At 39.7% G+C, this 18,051-nt stretch overlaps 1 pseudogene; it reads right to left on the bottom strand.

Moving 5' to 3' along the window:
* Positions 1-16,896: 16,896 nt before the first annotated feature.
* Positions 16,897-17,949, bottom strand: LOC101663718 (annotated as a pseudogene).
* Between the last annotated feature and the right edge of the window lie 102 nt (positions 17,950-18,051).

Raw genomic sequence — 18,051 nt, 5'->3', positions numbered from 1 at the left:
GTTGCTCTGCCGCATGTTTTTTGTGGTTTGCCTTGGTGTCTCAGGGTCAGTCTGGGCCAGTCCTGACACTGAGTCTCCAGTGTTGTCTCCTTAGGGCCCTGGGCCATCAAGGGACGGCATGTCTCGTAGTGGGATCAGCCAAAATGTCCATTGTGCATTGGCTGTTCATAGTGGGGATATCGTCCTTCAGGCCTGGTAGGCCACGATGTGCTCCTCTCTTTCTTCCTCCCTCATCATTTGCTCCCATTTCCTCTGATCAGACATACCCCTCTCCCCTAGCTGCAGCTTCAGTGCCATCCTAGCAAGTAAATTATTTTTGAGGGAGGGGCAGTTGTTCACATAGCTGGTATGGGGGCAGAGCCCCGAGGCCCCTCCACTGGCTCCCCACTACTTGCTGTCACGCTGCATTCATCTGGCACTGGATTTGAATCTGGTCCCCCTTTCCCTGTGGAGACACAAACAATACCCTCCCCTTGGGTAGGTCAGTGCCCTATTCCCCCATCACACATCTTTTTTGGCTCTTGAAATTCTTACAGGATTGACTCATGATCATAGTTTGCCTCTTGTGAGTTGTTTTCCCTTTCCTCAATTTCAACTTGAATTTACATATGAACAATTGATAGTCTGTTTTACAGTCAGCCCATGGCCTAGTTTTAGCTGCTGGTTATCTCTTCCCATCCATGCTTGGGTAATTACTGACTTTTTGATATGAACTGGTAGAATTTTCTAACAGGGGTAATTTCAGTTCCAGACCATTGTATGAAATGTATATCATTCTAATTGTATGAAATAGCTATCTATCTATCAATCATATAAGACTAAAGCATTGGGGGGCCCTCTAATCTCCATCTGACCAACAAGTCTGGTCTCTTTAATATTTTTTCTATCTAGTACTCTATCTAGTACCTTCTAAAGTGATCAACTTCAGAGCAGTTAGTAGTGACAACCAGGTATCATTTAATCCCTCTTGTCTTCATGTTGCAGACACTGAGGCACTATTGGACTAATTTTTCCCTAGTGTCTTTTCATTTTAATTTCGCTTCTTTCTTCCATACAGGCAGAGATAAATAGTTGTGTCTTACACAGCTACTCAGAGCTTATATGGCCTCAGGTACTAGTGACCAATGTTTTTCCCCATAACCTTTTCATAAAACATCAATAACTTCACTGTTCTTCCAAACAGGGTCTATCATACATTTGATATTTGTTCTTGTTGAGATAGAGACCCTTGTCAAACTGGTACCTTGTCCTTGTTAATGTCTCAAACTAATTTCTGTTATAACAAGGAAGTGTGAACTATTTTGATATAAAATGTTTTCTTCAATTAATGTTTACTTTTTGCATCATATACATTTTCTATTAGCATTTTGATGATCCCTTGTACAGTTTTAGAGCTTAATTTTAATCTCAATCTAACATAAAAAATGAGAAGTTAGACTAGTGTATCATACATGCTCATTAAAACAGATCAACTGGGAAGGATTTAATGGCTAAAGATCTTACAAACATTAAACATAATTTTTAAATAAATGGTAAAACACCAAGTGAGGGCATTGTTGTAAATGAACTAAAAAGGGTCCCTACTCAGAGGGCACAGAAATCAAATCTCTGGATTAGGAACCGTCTGAGAAAGAGACAGTAGCTTTATCACAAGTTACTAAACACGGAGCCAATAGAAAATTCTGAATCCTCGACTACCCAGAGATCTTCAGAAATAAAAGATAGGTAGATAGATATAGATAGATAGATAGATAGATAGATAGATAGATAGATAGATAGATAGATAGATATTCATATAAATGGGTTAGGTAAGACTAGGGATTGTATTCTCTACACTTTAAAGGTCATGAAACTTTTAATGCACTGAGTAAACATGCAGTAAGTGTTCAGGTGTTTGAGGTCCAGGAGTCCAGGAAGCTTTGGTGGAATTTTTAATAAATTGAGTTAGCATTGACTCTAGGATAGTGAGTGAGTTTATGGAAGGATTTTGCAAGTGTGTGTGGACCCCAGCTTACTGAGTTCTGGTTTGGGCTATTTATTGATTGAGTGTGGCTGTTTGTATCTGAAAGATCAATAAAACTCTCACTGCCATTGGGCCCATTCCAATGCATAGTGAACCTGTATAAAAGGGAACCTGTCTGCTCCATTGAATTAGCAAAACACAGGGGCCAAGAAAAGTAAAGGGCTGTATCTATTTCATATTAGGCCGAAACTATGGCCTTAGAAAGAAAATCGAGGTCACACCAGGATCACGGATATCCTTCTCCTCGTACCCTCCTCTCTCTATCAGTACTTTCATTTGACTCAAGCCACCAAAAAAGCTCAAGTCCAAGGGAGTGCGTTCATACATTTCAGATAGGGTAGTCCACCAGGGCAAAAACAAAGGATTGTTGGGTGGAGATGGGTTCTGAATAAACAAACAAATTATCCAGCAAAAAATAATCAGAACTTTATGTGTAAATTTTCATAGGCAGGTAGATAGAGCTGTAGGCAGGTAAGTGCATAGGTTATGTGGATGAGTGGATGAGTGGATGGATATATAGGTAGATAGGTATGTCAGTACATAGGTAAATAACCTGTTTCCCCCAAAATAAGACAGTGTCTCATATTAATTTTTGCTCCCAAAGATGCGCTAGGTCTTATTTTCAGGGGATGTCTTATTTTCCCAGGAAGAAAAATACGGTACCACATTTTTGTTGAACAAAAAAAGGAAATTTATTACCTGTATACAGTACAGTAGTAGTTGTCATCACAAACCAGTATAACCAGACAAACTGTGAATCCTACAGTATCAAGAATTTCTTGTTACTACCATTATTTCCATGTACAACAATCTATGGTGCATTTTCTCATGTATTCAATGACAGTCATATCATCATCTTCTGGAACATCATCATAACAAACCAAACCCTTATTTTTGGGGTGGGGGTGCCTTATATTTCAGCGAGAGGCAAAACTGTAAGTAGGTCTTATTTTCGGGGGATGTCTTACTTTCGGGGGAAAAGGGTATGTAGCTGCATGGATGGATGGATGGATGGATGGATACATGGATAGATGCAGGGATGTAGGGATGCATGAATGCACAGATGGTGGATGGATGCATGGATTCATGGAAGGATGGATATACAGCCAAACAGAGAAAGAGATAGGTCTTGGTAGCTGACTGAGACAGTAGTAATAAAGTCCAATATGTATGTTAAAGTGCTGAAAACCTTGTAGCTCAAACCCATTATATACAAAATATGAGTCTTTTCACTCACTGAAGTCCAACTCAAAATTAAATTGAAAGTACAGAGGCCATGCCTCTATGAATAAAAATATTTATAGATTAATAATGGGTATCTTTAAAAACAATCAATTTTATACTTTGTGTAAAAAAAAAATTGTAATTTTTTCTTTCCCACTTTGTCTTTGGGAAAAAATAGCATCTTGCTACATTTTCAATTTAAGCTTAGAAATGAAGACTGATAGTGTGGGAATTGTACATTATCATTTTACCAATAAAAATATGTTGAATGACCACCCTAGGTTGATTGTTTTGGTAAACTGAACTCGAATCAGAAAATAAGTATTACTGTTTTGTATCCATTATGATTCAAAGTAGTGCCATACTGAGAAAGCCTATACAGACTAGCTGAGCCCTGCCACCTGAGAAAAGCATGTGGAAAGATGTTAATGAATTTAACTGTTTAGCCCAATAATTGGATATCTTCTCCAGCCTTGGTGGATTCAAAACAATAAATATCTGGTAAAATTCTCCACCCCCACCACCCCTACCTCATGTTCCTTCGCTGGAGTTGCACTGTTAGCTAGTGGGATTGTGATCTGTCACCTTCCCAGAAAGTCAAGGGCAGAGTGGTCCCTTGATGGAGTTAGGAACTGAATGGTTTCTGCTTACTGTCAGAGAACATTTACAGAATGCTTGGGGTAGTTCAAACCTGGTCCCGAGAACTATGAAAATAACCATGGCTTCTAACTCCATCCATGCCTTTCATGACAGCAAGTGATCACAAAACATGCCAACTTACATGTCTGTCTCAAGTGCTTACCTCTTGTTCTCTTGAAATAGAAGCAATGCTAAGGAGGTGGGGGTGGGGAGAGGGAACCAACACTAAGAGTACAACACATGTGCAGTTCATTTGAATCATTCTCCACAGCAGGTCCCATGATCTGAGGATAATCACAGGAAATATCTGTAAAATGAATCTTATTTACAAATGAGAAAGACTTCTCTTCTCGCTCTAGTAACCACACCTGAGAGAGATAACGCTCAGCCCAGTTACCTAGCTATTTATTTGCTAGACTTCAGCTCAACTGACAGCCTTCCATCTCTCAAACCAAAAGGCCTTATGCTTAGTGAAGCCTTGAGTCCTACACTTAATTCTGTCTGATTTACCACATGCCTCCTATTCACCCAAAGCTTCTTCTCTTACCTCCTTTCGTCTGAGCACCTCGGTGGGAGGGTTTCCTGTCCCTATCGTCCACTAGAGTGTAAGCTAAGGGCAATCAAGGACCATGTTTGCATCCCCTTTCCTCAGTGTCTAGCAGCAGATCGGACACATTCGTGCGATGCTTGAATGAAGCCCCCGTCTGGCTTTAATTATGGAGTGTCTTCTTGAAGGCATGTACTTTTCCTTTCCTTCTCCTCCTCCTGTTTTATTCTTATTTTTTAACATGAACAATTATATCCAAACTTTTTCAAAGCTTTTACATCTCAAGTATTCTAAGCAGACTTCTTCAATGTCATAACAACAGCTTTTGCGGCATCGTTGTATCTAAAAACCCTGTTGCCAATGGAGTCACAAACAACACTGCAATCAGAAAGCAGAGTCGGGTTCATATAACTCATGTATGCATTTTGTTTCTATACAGGCCGGAGTACATAAAAGTGCAAATAGTCAATGCACTCAGCTACTAATCAGAAGGTTGGAGGTTCAAATCTTTCCAGATAGGCCTAGGGCAGCAGTTCTCAACCAGGGAGTCATGATCCCTTTGGGGAGTCGAACGACCCTTTCACAGGTGTTGTCTAAGACCATCGGAAAAGGCAGATTTCTGATGATCTAAACCAAGACACCGCTCCTCTATCCATCTCCAGGCAGTTCCGCCCACATGCAGATATGCCCACATATGAGTACCCAGCGTGACTGTTTCTCATGCTACACCATGCTTCAAGACAAAATTTCATTTATTTGTAATTAGAAATAAATATTTCACAATATATAATTACATATTTTTGGGATTAATCACTATTTGTAACAATGAAAATACATCCTGCATATCAGATACTTACACTGTGATTCATAACAGTAGCAAAATGACAGTGATAAAGTAGCAATGACAATACTTTTATGGTTGGGGGGCACCACCACATGAAGAACTGTATTAAAAGGGTCACGGCATCAGTAAGGTTGAGAACCACTGGCCACGGGAGAGAGATTTGGTCACCCACTGCCAAAAAGTCAGCCACTGAACAAACCCTCCAGAGCTGAGTTCCACTCTCACACACCTGATGTCGTGTAGCAGAACAGACAACGAGATGGCTCATGGTGGTGATGCCATCCCCTGCAGAGCTCAAGAGAGGGTGGCATGCATCTTTAAACTGTCCTGGTGAAGGAAATAACACTTCTGTCTTACTCATATATAATAAAGAGATTAATGTGATTTACCCAAAGTTACACAGAAAACTGCAATCATCGTTAAACTACCAAGAAAACGGACTGGAGAGCTGTGGCCAGAGAACCTATAACTCATCTGTAGAGTTAACAACTAATGGAGTATGCAGAAGTTGTACTGGTTGGTATTGTAAATTCTCTAAATTCTGTGAGATTGAAGATATATATGGAGACCTGGTGGCTCAAGGGTTAGATACTTCCCTCTGAACTAGAGAATTGGAGATTAAAATTTTTCCAATGGCTCCATGGGACAAGGACATAGTAACCCACCTCCATGAAGATGACACCCGGAAACCCCTTACTGGGCAGGTCTACTCTGCTCATATGAGGTCACTGTGAGGTAAAATTTACTCGCACTTAACAACAACATATATATGCTTAGATCAGTTGTTTGCCCAAAATGAAAGGATTAGAAATCGGCTTCTTAAAGGTGTCCTTCAGGTGTTATCTTAATTCTGAAGACCACTGATCTGGAAGGAGAACACATAGAAGGTGGACCAAAATATTAAGATGCCAAGTTTCCATAGCCAATAAACCTAGACTAGGTAGAAGCTCAGGGTCAATAAAATCATTGAACCAAATCCATTGCCATTGAGTTAATTGGAATGATCAAAATAATGGGAGATGCATGAAACTGTGCAGAGAGTATAGCTGACAAAGCTTGCCTCAGAAAGTGCTACAACAGGTAAAATATTTATTAGAGGGTGTGGTAGTCCTGGTAGACTAAAGAAACAGATCCATAGAAACTCTTATGGGTATAAGAAGGAGATTTATATACAAGAGCAATTGAACATTGAGAAAACGTCCCAGCCCAGTCTAGATCAAGTCCATAAGTCTGATATCAGCCCAGATGTCTGATATCAATCTCTAAAGTCCTCTTCAGACTCATGAAACACATGCAATCGCGCCGAATGCAGAAGATCACAGGCCAGTGGGTAGAAAGTCTTTGGATCAAGTGGCATTGGAGACATCTCAGCGTGAGCAGGGGTCTCTGCATCAGGGTGGGTCCATGCGTCTGGCCGGCTGTTGCAAAGACAATAGAACACAAGTAAACATCCTCTTTGTATTCTCTCCTTTGAACCAACACCCATCTGAAATTAGTACACCCCCTTCTGAATCTGGCTTGAATTTCTGGTAGCTCCCTGAGGATGTACTCTTGTATGTGTTTTTGAATAACATACAGCAAATGTTTAATTGTATTTTATATTAATGATATTTTTGGTAATTTTCACATTCTGTTGAATCTACTATTAAATGTCGTTTCCTCTTTGGGAGGCAGAGGATACCCCCAAATTGAGCAGGTGGTGTGCAGGACTCATCAGGTAAGTACTAAGAGGAGTAAGAAAAGAAGACAAATGGAAATTGTCCAGTAGAAAGAATAGTTCGCATACGTGTCCAGAAATTTCCAAGGGAGTTTTGAAAAGTTAAGATCTTCCACAACACTCTCAGAGATCTAGTAATCCTGGTTTAAAACAATTACATCTTAAAGCATTTTCGTCTTAAAAATTCTGTTATTCTGTTGCTGGCACTATTACAATGAACATGTTTTCCAGTTACAAATCCTTCTTTTCTCATTCCAACTTTCATATTCCAATCACCAGTGCTTACCATTGCATCTTGAATATATGTTTGATCAATTTTAGACTGCAGAATTTGGTAAATATATTCGGTCTCATTACCTATGACATTCCTGGTTGGTATGTACATTTGAGTAATGTGTTGACCGGTGGCAGTGTTGCACTTCAGGGTAGAATGCAATTGTTCTCATTGACAATGAACGCAGCACCATTCCCCTCCCCTTTGCCATTTCTGGAGCAGTAGACCCGATGTTTTTCTGATTCAGAATGGCCAATGCCAGTCCATGTGAGCTCCCTAGTGATGAAGATGTATCAATCTTCATGCATTTCATTTATTTTTTGATATGTTCTAATTTTCCTTGACCCATACTGTGTGTATTCTGTATTCTAATTATTAATGGCCATTTGCAGTTATTTCTTCTTCTTTTGAATTATGTTACACCAGTAAATGCTAAAAGCTTTAATCAAGCCATGTCAAAAGGGTAGACACTAATTTGAGGAAACATCTCTTTCCCTCCCATACTTTTAGTATTTTTATTATCCACCACCCAAGGGGCTCATCCTTTGGTGTTATCACAGATAATGTTCTATTGCTATTCATTATGTACTCACCAGTAAGTGATCCATTTGTAGCTTCTTAAAGAAGTTACTCACTACTTAGTCTCCAAGCACTTTCCTTGTGATCATAAGATTACTGAATAAATGGAGGAAAATGAATCAATCCAAAGTAAAGAAACTATTCATGGATTCCCTCTGGACTCCAACAGTCAACAATATTAGAAGCTGGATTCTAAGATATACCAACATTATCTAAGTATGCAGTTATAAGCTAAATAGAATTATTCACTTCTCAGCAAAAACTCAAAGGATTTAGAATTGAAAATATATATTTATTGGATTCTTGAGTGGCATAAACAAAATTGATACAGATATTACCCCCTGGAGTATCAAAAGCATTTTCCTTTAGAATGACAATACAATTGAATGCCAGTAGACATTAAAAAATATATATGGCTTTGCACTTACACAAATCTATTAGCCCTCATTGCAGCAGCTATTATCATTTGCATAAAGGACTGATATGTCTGTTCAAAGGGACTTTTCACTTGGAAGGAAAGATCTATTATTTCCATAGATTCATTAAGAAGGTATACAGGAAGGCATCAGTGACAAATCTAACTCCATGTGCCTTAAATAATTCCTGGTGTATTACGTAGACTATTTTTAGATAAATGAAAAAAGTGAATGGGTCAAATTAGTACCTTGCCTTGACTGTTGAAGTGTGGTCTTTATGCATCATGCTGCCTAGAGGAGTCTCTGGGTAGCAATATAATCCCGAAGACCTAGTGACTGCCCAGAGAGCATCTTACTCTTGCTGTGCTTCCTATTTGTTGCCCTACATGAGGTTCTTTTGAATACATTTTATTGTGAATTTGGTGAAGGATTACAAAGCAGATCCATTTTCTATCCAATATATCATACACATTTTGCTTCATATCATTTACACCGCGCCCTCTGTTTTCTGTTCCCATTACTCTCTGTTTCCTAAACCTAGTAAGCTTTGTCCTTGGGCAAATATTTCCCTTGTGATTCTCAATTAGTTGATTGTTCTGAGGAATAAGTACCCCTTTAGTGGTATAGTTCCCCTTATGGATTAGCCTACAGTTTGATTGAAATTGAGCTATGAAGGTATGTATGTTCATTTCCAGTGTAAGGTAATTTTTACTGTCAGTTTCACTTGAAAGCAATAATATCAGATCCAAGCCCTGTCACTTGAAAACATATTCATTACTTACCTGATGATCTCATGTATGTCAGATAAAACAGAGTTCCAACTTATGTGGAACATCATAGATTGACAGTTTCTCTAAACAGCCTATGAATTCTGCCATTTCTGTTGCAAAAATCCCATGGCCAGCTTCCACTGTGAAACCCAGAGAGAACTCAGGTTCTTCCATATCCTTTATCTGTTGTTAAAAAAGCTGCTAAACATCACTTTCATCTCAGACTCAGTCCATCGTTGGTCTTAGAAGTCTGCTCTTACTTAGGCAAAAGGCACTAAAGTTGTATTATTTTTCACTTACTAAGCAGGTACTTCTTCAAAATGATCATTTATATATAAGATTGATATAGTTCAATCACAAGATGATGTTGTCTGTAGCTTTTCTTATCTCTGAGATGCTGGAAAATCTTTAAAAAATTTTAATATAAAAATTGTTTAAGTCAAAGTATGCAACAAATAAAACCTACAGAAAACATTTTCTCATCACAATCTTTTGCTTTACCAAAGGTTCCCATGTTCCATTGCCTAACCAAACTGGGAATAAATAAATGCAGTCCTGATTTTTTTGTCAATTCTTACACTAATGTTTTTCTCTGAGTTTATTCCTGTTTTCAAATAACAAAAAGTTACATTGATAGGAAACATTTTGATAAATACAAAAGTACAAAGATGTGCCTAACATTAAAAATAAAATGAGACGCAGAGTTAGTCCTACTAGTCAACAATTGTATAAACAAAAAAAATGTTACCTAAGTAAATGAAGTGGTGGGAGAATAAGAGTAAAATGGATTTCATTCGTATACTAATACTTCCAATAAATAATCATGCCTGACTATGTAAACATTGATGGGTATAAAATATACGAGGATTATTCAGTCCTACTTTGTCTCAGGAAATGTCTAAAGAAAGGATCCCATTTTGGAAACCTCAGAATCTCATTTGGAAAAGTAAATAATGAGTGCTGGTATAAAAAGGGTTAAGAAGATGACTCTAATCCTTGTACGACTCAGAGTCATGTAATATTTATTTTGCACACCTGTTTCCAAGACAACAATGGCCCCATGATGGTCCTTTCATGCATATACTAATTTGCATGTTGGGGTGGTGTCAATTGTTGGACTCCTTCCAGTTGATTAACTCCCACTTTTCCATGTCTTGACAACATAGCTTCAAGGTTGGCTTGTACTCTATAGCCCAGAAACTATTTTCACACATCTGTTTTTTCTTGGAAAGTAGGCAAGAAAATACCATTACCCTGAACTGCTTGATGAAGCAACTAATTCCAGGAGAGTGTACACAGTTTACCAAGAGCCAGGCAGCTAAGAAAGAGCAAAGCAGAGACTCTTCTTTCCACTGCATCAGAATTCCTAGCCAATCGAGTGGGATCCAAACCCATCTCCATGGTTTCATGTTGAACTCACAAAGCAGGAGCAAAGCTCCCTCCCTTGGTCCATGCTGAGGTTTTTCATTCCAGGATGAACAGATTACTTTGCAAACAGGAACTGACAGTTGTTGATGTTTTGATGACCCCACAGTCACTATGCTCAATTTAATACATCTTAGCTTGTTTAACCCTGTCAATTATTCCCTGATTTAGGTGTAATTTCTCATTTTACCAAGGAGGCATCAAGACCAGGAACATTAAATAACCTTCTCTAGGTCAAAGCATTGGTAAGTGGTGGAGTCAGGATTTCAGCAATCTCAGTGTTATGTCAAAGGCCTGGGTCTTTACTTCATTACACATTGCCTCGAAGAAAGAAACATTAGCTCCTCTTCACCACATATCTAGGGACCCCTGCCCTAAGAAATAACAGAGCATACTTGCAGTGGACCTTTCTAATAAGAAGTAACCTTGGTTTCCTTTGATCATGAAAGAATGCTTCAGAACTGCACCGTGTTTACAATGCCTTGCTGCTGGAATTTCTTTCTTTCCGCTGAGACGTGAAACCACAAACTAGTTGCTTTGGGTAATTAAAGATCCTTTGCACCATCTGAATGTGTCAACAGCCAGTGTCCTGGGTAAATTTCAAGTAAGTAATTACACTCTGCCAATCTGAAATGCCTCCCTAATTTCATTTCCCTAATATATCTACTTACTGTACCTTTTAGCTTGGCCTTAGATAATTCTGAAATAAATAAGACTACGTGATCAGTTGCCTGATGAAAAACATGAACTTTCATTCCAAGACTGTCTGAAGTCTTTCTATATTATTGGATTGGAGTGAAGAAGAAAAACAACAAAAATATTAGGAGTTTATTTTCACCCCTCACATATCAGATTTCCCATGGTGAATTCCAGCAACCAGAAATGAAGACTGCTCATATCTGCCTTTTCTTCTTTCAGCTATACTGGTGGTCATGAGGAGAAATCAATTTATTCATATTACAAGGACTTCACATTCCTTGGAGGGAAAAATTATTGAAATATTGCATTTATAGGTACAGACAACCCCAAACCCATGATATTTTTAAAAGAGTTCCACTCCAGAAAATAAAGTGTCATCCTGAAATTCATCACACATGGTTTATTATAACAAGCCATGTTCTTCCCTCGAGGGAGCCAAGTCTCCACAGCAAGTCATAATTTGCAGGGGATTCTTCTCATAGGCTTTAGGAGGGAGGATTTTCCTGCAGTAGATCATTTTGAAAATGACTGGCAAATCACTCGGCTAAGTGAATAGGACAAGGAGAAAACCTGCATAATATTTTAGAAGTTAATTTCCTGAGCAATAGCTCTCAAAGAGTTTGCTTATATAACTAATCCTTTGCAGTCAAAAATATGGTATATAATCAAGCGATTTATAAACCAATGGTCTAGTTAATAATTCTATAATTGCTAGGAAAGCAAATGAGGCAATTATTAATCCCATCTAAAAGCATTTAAAGTGGTTTAATAAGTGATCTCCCTAGTCCCTCCAACCTACCATACACACACACACACACACACACACATGCACACTCCTTTGATCTCACTCCAAAGAGCAGTTTTGTAGCTATATCTCAATTTTCTGATTAAGAAAGGCAAAGAATTGGTATAGGCATATATGTTCATTTTTATTTGTACAGAGTCTGCATGTTTTTGATTGTTTGTTTTGTTATGTTTTACTTTTTTTCCATAGAAATTAAAAAGCATTTTTCAATCTGTCGAGGAAAACAAGTCACTAACTTCTAAAAATGGCTGTTTGCTCCACATGAAGTGTATAAATTCCTCACATTGACCACACACAGCCCTGTAATTATTCAACTTCATAGAAGGTCTAGAGGCCACAATTCTATTTAAGTTGAAAGAAAAAGGAAGTTGTCGAGTTATAAGTTTGAAGCCATTCTCCAGGAATTGAAAGTAGCATTTGGCTGAGAAGAACACACAAATTCACTCACGAAGCTAGTTTCAACCAGTCTTAACTGTAGTTCTCTGACCCTTCCTTGAGGTCACTAGGTCTGGATTTGGCATAGTGGACCATGTGCTTGTCTGAGTCAACATAGCCAATGGGTGGTTTAAATCATGGGCGTGTAGGGTGGGCATGGGCATAGTGTGTTCAACAATAAAATCTGATGATTATTGAGCTTTGATGGATATGATTATAGGAGAGCAGGGCATTGGTGCTGTCCAAACCTTTGATCTCTCACATAAGGATAATTATATGACTCTTAAGTCAAATTTCTTAATTTTGTTGTAAATTAAATTTGATGAAAATGGTGCACCCTGGCTAAATCTTGTATATGCTAATTCTGAGTAAGTAGATCCACTAACTAGAACAGACATAATTCCCAATTATGTGTTGACTTATACCTGGAACCCAGATTGTCCCTTTAAAAAATTGGTATTTAGTGGAGAAGGAAAGGATTTCAAGGCCACTGAAGAATTAAAGAATCAGAAAAGTATCAACACTTCCTGTTACTGGTTAACATCAAATTGATTCTGACTCCTAGTGATTCCATGTAAAACAAAACAAAGCTTTTCCTGCTCCTGCATCATTTTTGTGGGATAATTGAGTTGTGTTAAAGCTGAATTGTGTCTTCCTAAAATATATTACTAGTTCCTATCTCTATGGGTGAAATCCCACTTGTGGACATGGTGTTACTTGCTACGCTACTGAGGCTGTGCTGGTGCAGGGTGTGCTCTAAACCTAATCAACTCTCGCTGACATGAAGAGCTATGGGCACAGAGACTCGGCCCACTCACTGTTCCTGAGTAGAGCACCCCTTTGGGGTTCCAAGATGTTCAATCTTTATGGGCTCAGATGTGCTCATTTTTCCCTGAGATGTGACAGGAGGTTTGAAAAAGCTGATCTTGTGGTTAGAAGGTCTGTGTGTAGCTCACTCCAGCACCAGAACTCCTTGTGGACTAGAAAGCATAAGCAGTGGGTGGGGGGTAGGGGTAGGGGGGTAGCAGGTGGGGGGATAGATGCCATACCATCTGAAGATCATCAGGGAACTGAGGAATGATGAAGAGGCAGGGTCTTCCACTCAAGGCAAGGAAGAGAGTCTTCCTCAGAAGTCTTTTCCTGAATTCAAATTCCTAGATTTCTTAAACTTATGAGAACAAATTTATATTTCTAAAGTTGCCCCACTTATGATATTTATATTACAGCAGCACAAGGAAATGAAGGAAATATGGCTGACCATATTGTTAAGAGTACTGTGTAATGTGGGTGCCTTCCAACCCTGGAACTCATCTTCCCAGAATATATCAGAGGCCTTTTCCCAGCTTCTTCTAACCTTGAAGCTCTGCTAAAACCTGTCCACTAGGGGTGACCCCATTGATATTTGAGATATTAATGATGTAGCTTCCAGTATCATGGCAAAACACATGCACAGCAAGACACATTGGAAGACAGATGGTGGAATAGTGGTCATAGGTATCATATATGGTACAGGACCAATGCCAGACACCTTTGATCTATTTATTTTATGAAGATACTTCAAACATTTCATGGAGAAATTCTATTTCATTACACACACCCAGCACCACCACCACCACAGTCTCAAAGGTATGTAATGCTCTCCTCATTTTCAGATGAGGTAACCATGAGTCTGCTAATGATAGGCTACATGGCCAAGTTATATAATAAGGTTATGCTGATCATTGATCAAAGTGACGTTGGCATATCAGTTTAGATCGCAACCATAGGTTCTAAAGACTGAGTGCTGTGCTGTGATATATTGTGTGTTTATCCTGTTTTATAATAAATTGATTTGGCCAGGAACAAGTCAAGATCCTCTGTGATCCTTGACCCACTTAAGGGAGATACAGTGGAAAATATTAAGCCATGTAATCAAAGCAAAATTAAAGGTAGATTGCAAACCAACTGTTTGATGTACTCAGTTGCTTCTGTCTACACCAAGTGATTTCCTATTTTGCTTGCCTCCAAAATATAAATTCTTAGGGTGTACGTCTAGACTTTCTCATCTTGAATACTGTCAGCAGGATCTATCTTAACTATGGATATGTATTAAAAAGATCTTCGATATATGCTTATTGAATTACACTAAATTCTTTGTCTAACGTGCCAGGTATTCACCAAACCAAGCCCAACCTAACTTTCTCACCTTATCTTTTATTGCCTTCTCACATTAACCGCATAGCTCTGTCCCTGCTGACGTCTTATAAAAAGTAATATCGAGCTCCCTTCTCCTTTAGGAAATTAGTTTTGGATTCTTATCTCCCTGCAAATGAGGTAATGATGGGGTCACAGGAGCTTATAAGAAACACTTGCTGTGAGCTCCACCATCCTTTTGTTCCCTAGTCATCCCTAAGTTGAGAAAAGCCCATAATTTCTCTGTTACTGTAAAGATTTTGACAGCTACCCAGGCATTGTAAAATGGATGCTGCAGGCTCGGCAGTAATCCATCTCATTAGAGCCTGACCTTTGACAAAGGGGAAGGAGTTAAATATTGCACACGATTCTCACAACACAATGTTACTTCTTCATAATAAAAGGAATCAAGCAAACAGGCTTGCACATTATAGGAGGATCTATGCATAATGAAGGAGTCAATACTCATAGGATGATCATGATTAATTTTACCGATTACCAATATGAGTAATGAATTGTCCACAAGTGCTTTATATGGTCACATAATAGGGAAGAGAGCTGAGCTCACAGGATAGCTCCTGCTCCTATTATTGAAACAAAATTCTCCAAACTCACTGCCCTTGAGTCAATGGTGACCAAAAGTGACCCGTGAGGACAGGGTAGAACTTGTCCCTGCAGGTTTCTGAGACTGTAACTCTTGTTTTGTTTGTTTTTTTCAGAGGTTTCCAGCACACTTTTATTTTGTAGACAACTGGGTTGTAGCTTTGGAGGATCAGCATCTGTATAAATTCCTATGAAATGCCCAATGAGTTTCAGTTCCATAGCAGCAGCCTCTTGTGTGTGTATGTATGTATGTATGGCTTGAGTTGCAGTTACACATGCGTAAAGTCTGCGCAGGCTTCGCAAAGGTGGGGCATCCCAGGTAAAGCCTCTTCCAGGGGCTCCATCTTCCAAGGGGAGGTGACTGGGCTCCAGTGCGGCCTGTGCGCAGGAAGCATTCAGAGCCTTGGGGACCTGGTGCTATTTCTCTGCTGCAGACACACTGGGGAGTCAGTGCACTTGTGCTTCATGACCGTCTCTCCTAACTGCTTAGCAGGTGAAAATATAAGGATACCTCTGTTTTTTTAAGTAATACAGATAAACAACTTCTTCGATCACCTATTTATTCTAGAGCTACAAAATTTAATTCAAGAAAATATAGGTCCCATGAAAGACTGAAAAGTTTTATAAAACTAAAGTTTCGTTTTTCCCAATAAATTGTACTTTAGGCAAAACCCTCCCAACGCTTCTAAAATAATACTAAAACGGGGCATCTGATTACACAAGAGCAATAAAAAATTAAATATTTATTTGAATAACCAGGTTGAACTGCAAATGTTGGTAATGCAGATTTTTTAACACTTATCACAAATAAAGCGTGCACAAAAAAAGAAAGGAAAGAAATGGGCTGGTGCAAAGGACGAGATAATGCACAGATGAAGACTAAGCTGCTGTCGGCTTTTTTAAAAAATCAAGGGCCTGAAATCACTATACCAAATATAAAATGTATTAAACACTACCATCCACAGAACAGTCTTGATTATGGACTATATTTTAAAATTATTTGTGTAGCTAATTATATATTGGATTGTGAATGAGTATTATACACACCCCCCCTTTGGGGAGGCAAATTCCTTGTTGCACTATAGAACATCAATTACATTGCAAAAAGTATCCTTTTGTTTGCCTATCAATAAAGAAAACTGTTAATGATATTAATGTTAAATATCAGGAAGGCTACCGAAAAAAGAGTGCTTCCCATGCAGAGTGAAACACTGGCTGGACGGGCTGATGCACTGGTGGGTCTCACCCGGGTCGGAGAGATGCCTTTGAATGATTAAAGTCTAGGCTTTACAAATCAGAGACTCAAAGGACTCATGCAGCCCTCTTACCACTGGGATACCATTGTGTCGCTTACCAATGTTGTCTTTCCAGAATATCCTTCCAGACAGTGTTGTTGTTTTTTTAAAGTCCAGACTTCGGATGATAAATATACACAACGGGAAAAGACACAAACTGCACCTTTAAAAAGAGCCTATGGGGCAAGAGATGAAGTGTATAAAGATTCAAAGTGAAGCAACAGGATTGGGTAACAATATAATTCTCAACTCAGAAGCTGCCTTGAGCCCAGGTGCATCTTCAGTTAATGTACCAGGCAAAAGGCAATGGACTTTATTTTAGTAACTGCATCCACTCACAGATCAGCCGAAGGTCGCCGTCTATGTAGACACGATGAGATTTTTGTCGTTTACAGTCTTTAATTGAAGTGGAGGTAAAGGAATAACTATTTAAAAGCAAAAACGTGATTGCTGTTTGAATTGGGAGGTGGCATCGGGCGTGGGGTTCACGTTCTGTGTGGCCAACTGCGGGGCGACTTCAATGATCCTGGCGGTGTGGTCGCCTTTCTCTACAATCCCAATAATCCATACTTGGTGCCCTTCACCATATTTGGGGGACTTGATCTCTGTACAGGGAGGTTGTGGATCACATAAGAAACTTCGTTCCTCTGTTGTTTGGCCAGGTTCTGTGCATGCCCCCAAATCCCAAAGCCTGTGATGTCGGTGGCCGCATGAGCGTTGAACGTGTGCGTGAGTCCTGCAGCTGTTCTGTTGAGCCTTCCCGTGTTCATCATTGCCTCTTGGTAGGACACCTCTACATCTTCTTGGGTAACCACTAGTTTAATTTTGTTCCATTTCTCAGGAATATCCAGCCACTGGTGCACCGGGACCGTTACCTGCGTTCCCGAGGGGTTTTGTCAACACAAGAACATCTCCGGGCACCACATTATCCAGCATGATGGATTCATTGGGCTGGCAGACAGCTGTAGCGACTCCTCCAAGGACAATCCAGGGAGTTAATAGTTTGGCCTCCTGTCACAGACATCCTTACTTCCTCTGCTGCATCTTTAAAACCCTGTATAATTAGGGGCATCACTTTATCCCTTTCCCCGCTAGTCATTTTATTACTGATCACGAGCAGCATCAGCGTGTTGTCGCACTCGGTAAGCCCCATTGCGTACAGATCCCGGAGGAGGTTGGCACATCCTGCCCATCATGTAAGGGTCGTGGGCGACAGGGTAAGTGTAATCTGTGGCCTGAACCAAGGACAGACCCCCGTGCCTCCGAGGAATGACACAAGTATCCATTTCCAATGCCCAGTGTGGGCATCACTGCCCCCAGAAGCTGTTCATCTTCTTGGAAGTGGCTCTCTTGTAAGGATACCAGGACTTTCTGCAAGACATCTTGGGGCACTTTGCAGCCTGTGCCCTTCAGTTCCATGAATTTGGTGAGCCAATTGTCCAATTCGTAACTTTCTGGGCTAAAGGACTCCCGCATAGACATGGTTCTGGGGTGCACACGCCTCCCAGCTTAGCTTCTTCCCCTCCCTCTCCAAGTCCGCTGGTTTCTCTCCTGGTCCACCGGTTCACTTTTTGCCCTCCTCCT

Source organism: Echinops telfairi, unplaced genomic scaffold (genome assembly GCF_000313985.2).
Source record: "Echinops telfairi isolate 266 unplaced genomic scaffold, ASM31398v2 ScPeMD7_7468;HRSCAF=8506_1, whole genome shotgun sequence".
Taxonomy (NCBI): domain Eukaryota; kingdom Metazoa; phylum Chordata; class Mammalia; order Afrosoricida; family Tenrecidae; genus Echinops; species Echinops telfairi.
Note: the sequence above shows the minus strand (reverse complement) of the source record. Positions and strands in the feature narration are given on the sequence as shown.